Here is a 10,545-nt window from a genome sequence, read left to right as displayed (position 1 = left end):
AATTTGCATATTTCTTAGAAAAACGAGCGTTAATTATTTTATGGTTTACAGTAAGATGCTTAATTCTATTTATGCAACGTTTCTAGATTCAATATAATTGCGTAAATTTACAATGAACACATTCTAGCACACGGTAATATATACATATTCCCAACTCGCATATTCCCAACTCGCATTTAGGTAAAAATGCATATATTTAATGCATATAAAACCAAACTTCTATATTTACATCATCAACGCTCTGACTTGAAAACAGTGGCTGTCGCCTTGGGTGAGGTTCATATTTTGACAAGCTTCTAGGTCTAACTTTACTCCTTATCTGAAATGGAACACGTACATCAAATCTGTTGCAAACGTCGCTGGTGGGAGTATTTTACCACTCCAGTAGATATCTCATTGCCGATGCAATTCTCTACCTGTATAAGAGCCAAGTACGGTCTAGGATATAGCAGTGTTGCCCTGTCTGCGCATTATCTGCTAGTAACACCTCGTCCTCTCTTGACAGAGTTCAAAATAGACTTCGTAGCTTAGTAGGCGATTCCTTTTTCTTTTCCTTGGAACCCCATTTTCCACAGAAGAAATGTTGCGAGCCTGTTTCTTTTTTATCGATATTTTCATGCCAAGTGTTCGTCTGGACTTTAATCTATGGTCCTCTCTTACAAAACATTTATGAAAAACACTCGTCTAATTTAAACCACTATCAATAATTTCCTCTATTCTTTATCTGTTCCTACACCTAAACGTAGATTCAATGAACAAATATTCTGTTTAGAACTGCAAACCTGTGTGCCTCTTTTCTGTCTCCTTGCTTTCCAGCTGATTACAATATAGCTGTCTTCAAGTCCAACGTGAAAAAGTTCTTGGTGAGCAGTTCCTTTAAGTAATACAATTTACCAAATTTCTACTACTAACGATTACTACAATATTGTCCCATTGACTACCGCATACTCATTAACCATTGTTCTTGAGTGGCCTCCGGGCCTTGAAAAGAGGTGACTCCTTTGTAAAAAAAAAAGGATTGTATTTGAATAACCTTCCTTAAATTCTTTTACAATTGTTACAACGAATGGACACGTCTTTTCAGAATCTTCAACATTTTTTCGGCCCTGATGGAAAATCGAGAAAGAAGCCATTCTTCTATTTTGGTAAGTTATTTCGTTCATCGGAACTGTTATAATACGCTTGCATTTTTGCATGTATTCTCACCAGATTTTTCTTCACATATGTAAGTGATATCTACTTACATATTACATATGCATCTCCAATGTCTGGTAAATATTATTCATTACGTGGGGAGATTAATGTATCCTTCCACTTAATAATAATTCTCGTGGTTTGTGTCTCTTTGCTTATTAAACTTTTGCATTTACCTTTAGCAAAATGTTTTAGTAAAAGTAACTGTGTGCGCATGTACATTCTTCTTTTTCCTCATATTTGTTATTTTTAATAATCCATCGAAAGCGATACGTCATCTTAATAACACGGGTAAATAAGTTGCGGCGATCATCTAGTCAAGGAAGCTAAATAGGTGCATTGTTATAAACATAAAAAGATAGAATATAAAGGTTCGTTTACTTTAAACGTTTTCTATCTATTAATTTTGTCCATTTTATGAGCTTCATTCATTTTAACTTAACATTAACGTAAAATTCTGGACTAAATTTAAAACTGCATTGTAATCCACACACACACACATATATATATATATATATATATATATATATATAGGTAGATAGATAGATAGATATTAAAAAATAAATAAATATATATATATATAGAGAGAGAGGGGGAGAAAGATGTGGTACAAAAGAAATAGGAATACGGAAGTCGAGACAGCAGATTTTATTATGCAGAAACGACATAAGACTGCAATATTAAATAAAGAAAATAGGAATAGTGTCCTTGCTCATGCTGACCAATCAGATGAGGAAATGCCTTCAGATATGCCCACTATTGACGTAACAGAAGAGTTAATGCGGAATGATACTGCGGAGGAAGAAGTAGAGAGGGACAAGTTAGCAGAGGAAGAAGTAGAATGGGAAAAATCAGAATACGGCATAATCGCGTTGACACACCGGTTCTCATCTGCTCACCGAAGTTAAGCAACGTCAAGCGTGGTTAGTACCAGATGAGTGACCATTTGGGAATTCTAGGCGCTGTATGAGTTCTCCGCATATCTCGGCATTTGTTTCTAGTCGTCCTGTACACACTTCACTGGCCACTAGTATTAAACAATGTTGACTAAAGAGAGGTATGGTTGGAGATTGCACAACTCCTGTCACAAAAATTTCAGGCGCAGGCACTCCTTCGTGAGTATCCATAGTCTATCAAAGATTGAAGAAGCCCTATATATATATATATATATATATATATATATATATATATATATATATGTGTGTGTGTGTGTGTGTGTGTGTGTGTGTGTGTGTGTGTTTAGAGATTATTTCCATCTTCACACACATACACACGCATGTGTGTACATGATAACATCTGGTACATTTTTTTTAGGAAAAAAATTCCATGAAAACGTTCCGAGCTCGGCCATATTGAATCAATAACTAGATATTGAATCAATATGGCTGAGCGATGAACGTTTTCATGGAAAAAGTTTTCATGGAATTTTTTTTTCCCAAGCAAAGAGTACAAGGTTTTATGATGTACAAACAATTTTTTTTAAAAATAACATCGGAAGAATCGCATCTGATGAGTTAACCCCGGTGAAAACATAAGATCACGGACTTGTCTATCTGTTAACAAAACCGCTGTAATGGGAAACTTCACAATGGAATAAAAGAAAGTTATGCAGAAATTGTAAGTCGTTGGGTTTTAGCAAAATTTTATACTATATATGCTCCGCTACTATAAAAACACATCCATTGAGCTTTATTCTTATTTAATGGTTATGTTGTTTTTTTTTTTTTCGTAACAGTTTTAACACATAACATAAAAACGGCCTATATTTAAATGACATTTCTACAATGTGCGTGTGTGTGTTTTTATATGTTCCATCATCTTCTCCAGAAAATTAAATACACGTAACTAAAATTTCATAAAAAGTGGATATAGTTCTAATTTTAAGTCATTTATACCATTATAGGAGCCCACATCGATGGTATTAAATTTAGATATTAAAGAACACTTCTATTGTCTTATCTGTTAAATTTTACATAAGAATACACTTTTAGATTTAATTTTAATTCTCTACAATATAATTATTTTCTTATTCTCAGTGTTATTCAGATGTTGCTTCAGCCAATATAACCTTCTGACCTTCAAAACTTATCTTGTAAATTTTGAGAGTCTTCACGGAATTTATAACGGATATGTTTTTAGAAATGTGTCTGCCTTCATTCAAAATTAGCATTTAACTGTACTCACACAAATCGTCGTTTTTAATATCTAGTTAACAAATATCTCTAGTTTACATTAATATCTAGTTAACATTATTATCTAGTTAACATATTATCTAGTTAACATATTATCTAGTTAACATTATTATCTAGTTAACATTATTATCTAGTTAACATTAATACCTAGTAAACATTAATATCTAGTTAACATTAATATCTAGTTAACATTAATATCTAGTTAACATTAATATCTAGTTAACATTAATATCTAGTTAACATTAATATCTAGTTAACATTAATATCTACTCTACATTAATATCTACTCTACATTAATATCTACTCTACATTAATATCTAGTCTACATTAATATCTAGTCTACATTAATATCTAGTCTACATTAATATCTAGTCTACATTAATATCTAGTCTACATTAATATCTACTCTACATTAATATCTACTCTACATTAATATCTACTCTACATTAATATCTACTCTACATTAATATCTAGTCTACATTAATATCTAGTCTACATTAATATCTACTCTACATTAATATCGAGTTTACATTAATATGTAGTTAGCATTAATATCTATTTTACATTAATATCTAGTTTACATTAATATCTAGTTAACATTCATATCGTTAACATTAAAATCTAGTTAGCATTACTATCTAGTTAGCATTACTATCTAGTTAGCATTACTATCTAGTTAACATTAATATCTAGTTAACATTAATATCTAGTTAACATTAGACAGTATTTAGTAAAATGAGGAAAAATGTTTTGCATCGAAAGTGATATCTATACTGACAGCTAAGCTTAAATAAATATTCCACAAAAAAAAATCATTGTTGCTGCTGGGTTTTTTTTTACAATTTTCTAAAAATGATTATCATACGAAAACAACGTATTTTTAAATGGATGTTTATCCCTTTTTTATCGAAAATCAATTTTTAGCCGCGCTGACACAAATCGACTCTAACTAAAACTACGTCTAACTTAACATCGACAAGCACTTATTTCGACAGTAAAATGGGGAAAAAAGTTTTGCTTTGAAAAGGAAATAAACCATGAAAGCTAAGCTTTTAATAAAAAATAACAAATGATTAAAATTGTCGTTTCTTTTTTTTTTTCAAATATCGAAAACAGAAATATCATACGAAAACAATGTTTTGTAAAATATGTCTATAGCTCTTTATTCAGAGTGAACGTTTAACTTGTGCTGACACAAGTTGACGTTCTGAAAAACCTCATTTCTACTTAACATTAGACAGCATTTACTGCACTAGGAAAATCATGAAACAAGAGGAAAAATCTTGCTTTGATAATGGAATCTGATTCTGAAAGCTATGATTTAAGTACATTCAATGCATTAATCTCAGCAAACACAATACAGTGGTTTTCTCTCTATATAAATATATATGATCTACATACTTACCAAGTTAAGTATGTTATCGCTCTGATACTGATATTAACAGCTTATTTTCTTATTTAAAATATATACAATAGAACTTTTTAATTTACTCAGTCATCGATATGCAAGCAACAAGATCAAGGTAAACTAATTTGCATATTTCTTAGAAAAACGAGCATTAATTATTTTATGCTTTACAGTAAGATGCTTAATTCTATTTATGCAACGATTCAATATAATTGAGTAAATTTACGATGAAAATATTCTAGCACACAATAAATTTTATATATATATATATATATATATATATATATTCCCAACTCACATTTTGGTAAAAATGCATATTCGTAAATAATTGAATTCATTCAAAAACATATCGCTAAAACAAACAAAAAAAAACAACATCTAAGTAAATCGCGATATAGCCAAAAAGTAGTGCGAGATGGGTGAGCGGTAAGGGGGTTTAGGCTCATTAGCGTGGGGTCCCGATTTCGAATCTCGCTAGGTGTAACCACTCTGATGAGTCGTAGATGACGAAACACGTGGATGATTATATTTTTAAAATAATGTATATATGCCGCTCCCCATGTGGGGGTACCAAATTGGTTAAAGGGAAAATGATGCCCAACTCGCATCAACGTGCGGTATCGTATCCATTTAACATACTCAATGTCAAAGTACAATCGTCCAACGTAATATTCTGGACGTTGTAACTTTTGGTAGTTCTTTTCTTGGGTTGAAAATAAATTTCATGCTCTGTAATCATTTTTCAACAAGAATGTTTTCCCCATCATGAACTGTCTAGCTCTGTCCGTTGTCCACATATGCCTAGTGCCCCTTTCTATATTCGAATAATTGTGTTCAGTCCTTGTTAATTTTCTCGATAAGTACATCACGAGATGACCATCTTGCGACAAAATATTATGTCAACTCATTATATTTTGTGCACATATTTTCTATAAAAATTTACCAAACCTAAAAAGACCCCAACTCTTTTTTTTCATTTTTTGGTGTAGCCACTTTTAGAATTTTCTCTATTAGTACTTTCCTTTGAGATTGAGTAACGCAAAAATGGTATTCCATTACTGTTGATTACACACCTTTTTTGTATTTACTGTCATAGCCGGTTCAATATATTTACTGTCATAGCCGGTTCAATATATTTACTGTCATAGCCGGTTCAATATATTTACTGTCATAGCCGGTTCAATATATATTTAATGTATTTACTGACTTAGCCGGTTCAATATATTTTCAGTTTTTTTTTTCTTTTAAATCATCTTTATTAAAATTTCCAACACATATATCGCCTTGATAACAGATGGTCTTTTCAACATTTCCTATTATTTTTCAATAGCTTTTTGAAAAATTGCACTTGCCGTTTTTATGCCATACGGCATCCTTTTCCACCTTAATAGGCCTACGTGGGTGTTTATGGTCGTCATTTCTTTAAAATTTTCATTTATGCGTATTTAGTGGCAAGCTGATTTTAGGTCTCTCTTCGAAAATACTTCCATTCTGGCAAATTTAAGTAGAGCCACTTTCATATTGAAAATAGGTTACGAGTCGGATCAAATTTTATTGTTCACCCCTATTTTATAATCATCTCAAATTCTCAAGTCGCCGCTTTTTTTAATACCACAATGGGTGATGACCTTTTCCTTCCTCCTGAAAGGGAAGGTTCTAATAAGTCTTCCTTTATTAACTTTCGCAACTTACCTACTACTAACGGTAATAGATGCGCTGGTACTTTTCTCGCTTCGTATTAGGAGGGGGGGAGATATTTTTTTAATTTCAGGCTAGCTTCATAATTTTTTAATTTTCCAATTTTTTCAATTTTTATCTCATTAATCAAATTCGTTGAATTTATTTTTAATACGTCATTCCCCAATAGTCTATGCGTTTTTCGGCAATTTGTAACTATAATGTATACTACTTTTAATTTTTCTTTTCGTTCTATTGAACCTTCAAAATAACCAAAAATTGCAATAATCGAGCCATCAAACCGACGTAATTGCACATTGCATGCTTTTAAAAAACGGTTTTCCAATTTTTCCCCCACAAATTTCTGGGTATTATAGTCACTTCACTGCCAATGTCTACTTGCATTTCAACAACACAATCGTTGATTTTCATTTTTATTTTTGTGTCTGTCCTTAGATCCAGTATTTTGTATATTATCCTTCTTTACATTAATAATTTGTCTATTTTCATCCTCTATTCTTTCCACATTTTTCGTTTTACATACTTTGACGCGATTCGTTTTTAAACAATTTGAATATCTTCTTCCAAACACTAGCCAATTTTCTTTTGTCATTTCATGAATTTTTCCACAGTATGTACAATTATTCTTTTCGTTTTAACGTATATTTTCCAGCCATTACTTCTTTGTATGAGTTATTTTATTTTGGTTGTAGGTTTGTATTAATTCCTGCTGTTGTATAAATTTTAGACACTTATTCAGGGGTATGTTTGTAAAGTGTAACTGCTCCATTAGACTATATCTATATGGTGAATTACGCATACCTTCAATTAATCTTTTTTTAGATAAACTCTTCTTCTCTTGTCAGTTCTCCTGTTCCTAGTTGTTCGAATTCACGGTTGGTAGTCGCACTTCTTAACCGGTGTAAATATTTTACTCTCAGTTCATCCACTTCCTGCTTCATTGCCATAAACTTGGTCTTTTCTCCAATCACCAGTCTTATCTTCGGCTTCATATTTCCCGTTATAAGCTGACTTATTACTTCAAAAATCATTTCTCCTTATTCTCGAAGGTAAGTCATTGTAGCAATCTTCATAACTGCAACACAACCAGCTCTAGCCATGAACAAATCGGCGATTTTATTTTCTCCTCCTCTGTTTTTGTTGTATTTCAACTTTTTTTTTGCATTAGCAGCGAAGCAACGAATCCACGCATCTGCGTATTCTGTATCTTCAAGGACAAGAGAGTATCCTATTGGCGACGCCATTGATATGTCGTGTATAACGCTAAGTAAACAGGCAACAACCACCTGTTCTAGCTGCTGTAAGTTTATAAATATGAGCTATCCGCTCATATGCAAATTATAGTTAATTTGCATAATGCTACACGAACGTTGTATATGCGCATGAGTGTGGCTCATAGGTTAGTTGTATGTTTTGGTTTCAAATCTAACCGATGGTAGCCAAGTCATTTTTTTTACTTTTTAAAACTGTGTCTGCGGTACCCGTTTTCAAGAATTCTGGCGAAAAAACTATCCCATTAAATTATCGCCCCATTATCCCTCTCCCTTATTTCGCCAAAATATTTAAGTCCATAATTAACCAATCTCTAGTCCACCACTTTGCAGTTGCTAAACTTCTGCCTGACCATAAACATGGATTTAGGCAAGCCCGTTCTACTGCTCATATTCTAACTTAAATCTCTGAATGTATATACTATACACTGGATAAGTCAGGGAAGGGAGCCATTGGTCCTAGATATATTTAAATTTTTGACAGTGCATGATACGATGGTCTTCTTATGAAAATCAGAGTCTATAATTTTACTGGACGAGTACTTAACATAATGAAACCCTTTTAATAGAAGAAGAATCCTGGTTGTCCTCGATGGTCGTAAGTCTAAACAATATGATATACATGCAGGTGAACCTCAGTGGTTGATCCTTAGACCCTTATTATTCCTGATATTCATAAATGATCTCCCTGATAAAATAATCTCTGAGATGAGTAACTTTGTTGACGACACCGCGCTCTATAACCGGCACAAAGGGAAAACAAATGAACACATATCCAAGGCAATGGCGGAAAGCCTAGAGGAAGGCATCCAGTTTGTAGTGGAATAGGGTCAAAAATGAATGGTAACGGCCAATGCGGCTAAGACTAAGTTCGTTCTCTTTAATAATTACAAGAAACAATCTCAACCACCAATAGTTATAGCTAAAGATACATTGCGTGAAAGTACTTCCTTCAAATTCCTCGGCTAAACGTTCACAGGGACCAGGAGTTGGAACAGATACATCAAGAGCGTTGCAAAGGCTGCTGCGAAAAGGTAGGACTCTCCTTACCGTGCGAGAAAGTTACTTACGCCTAAAAGTATCTTGTAACTTTATAAGGCCACCATTCGCCCATGTATGGATTATTGTTGTCACATTTTTGCTGGTGTATATTCTGTTAGTCTCTCGCTCCTGAGCATGGTTTAAAAAAGTGTCGCCAACTTCAGAGGTCCTGAACTGTCGTCTAAGCTTCAACCACTGTCCCAGCAACAAATATCGCATCTCTCTGCCTGTTTTACGTTAATGGTGGATTCTACGACGAACTACAAGCCATTGTACCCCCTCAACGTAAAAAAACTCCCGACAAACTCAACAAGCAGCAAAGTCCCACCCCTACTCAGTAGAAACCCTTAGATGTAAGAAAGCCTTTTACTCTAATAGATTCGACCCCACAACTGCTAGAATTTGGAATGTCCTTCCGCATTCCTGCTTCCCCAACAGTCTTGACATACAGAAGTTCAAGTGTAATGTGAACAGACATCTTGCTGCTCGACACCCTGTATAGCATCCTTTAAATTATCTCCTTGATAGTAGCCTCCTACATCAAAGTGACACTGTGCTTTGTTTGGGGTGAAAATGTAATTTAAAAATTGCTAATATATATTAGGTGCATATAATAATCAATAAAGAATTGACTCTAAAGTAATAAATACAGACTTCATATGAATTCAAATATCATATTTAATTTTGTTTTACGACAGACAACAACGAGCAGCCTGCTAGTATATATATATATATATATATATATATATATATATATATATTTTAATTATTTTTTTACTATAATAATTAATTAATTAAATATATATATATATATATATATATATATATATATATATATATATATATATATATATACGGGTGTATGCGTACTAGTAAGCAGATCTAACGTTGCCCTGAAATAAATAAAGGTCAACTATATTTTATTATCATCGCAATCGGAAAAGTCGACCATTTTCTGATTTTATCCTGAGTTACTTAGTAAAATATATTGTAGTCTATATCAAACTGTAAAGCATCCACAGTTGATTTTATAAAAATGTGTTTCTGTAATAGTTTGAATTAATGCTTAAAATGCAAATCTCGAATATCATGGTAAAATCGTGCTCTAAACAGAAACGTTCATTTCAAACGCGCCCTTTTCATATCAAAGGATCTACTGTTGCTTTTATGGATCGTGTCTTTCTACTTGTGTGATTATAATGGCTTGAATTTAAGTTTAAAATACAAATGTCAACTATCATGGGAAAATGTTGTTCCATATAGAAACGTTCATTTCGGAAGCGCCACTGTTATATCAAAGAGCCTATTAATTATTTTAACTTCTCAGATGCACTTCTGATGTTAGACTGTATAAGGCGTTAACTTTGGTCTAAATTGCCTCCTTTTTTCTTTCATCAAATGTATTCGATTATCGATATTGGATACTTCTCGGGGGCACTCCGATATAAAAACAACTGCATGAAAATACTGCCAGACACTTGAAGTACATTCGTGTTATTTTGTTTAATCGGTTCAGCCGTTTAGGAGTTCATAGGGAACCAACTTACACGCGCACACACAGACACACACAGACAAAGTTGCTTGTATATAACAGTGTACATATATATATCTATATCTATATATATCTATATATATATATATAGAGAGAGAGAGAGAGGGGGGAAGAAGAAAGATAGAAAGACAGCGCGCGTGGGAAAAGAGGTGAATATACAGAGATAAGAAAAACGATATTTTTAGATTT

This window comes from Euprymna scolopes, chromosome 25, assembly GCF_053919585.1.
Source record: "Euprymna scolopes isolate OS-2025 chromosome 25, ASM5391958v1, whole genome shotgun sequence".
NCBI classification, from domain to species: domain Eukaryota; kingdom Metazoa; phylum Mollusca; class Cephalopoda; order Sepiida; family Sepiolidae; genus Euprymna; species Euprymna scolopes.
The sequence above is the reverse complement of the archived record's forward strand: the minus strand, read 5'-3'. Positions refer to the sequence as shown.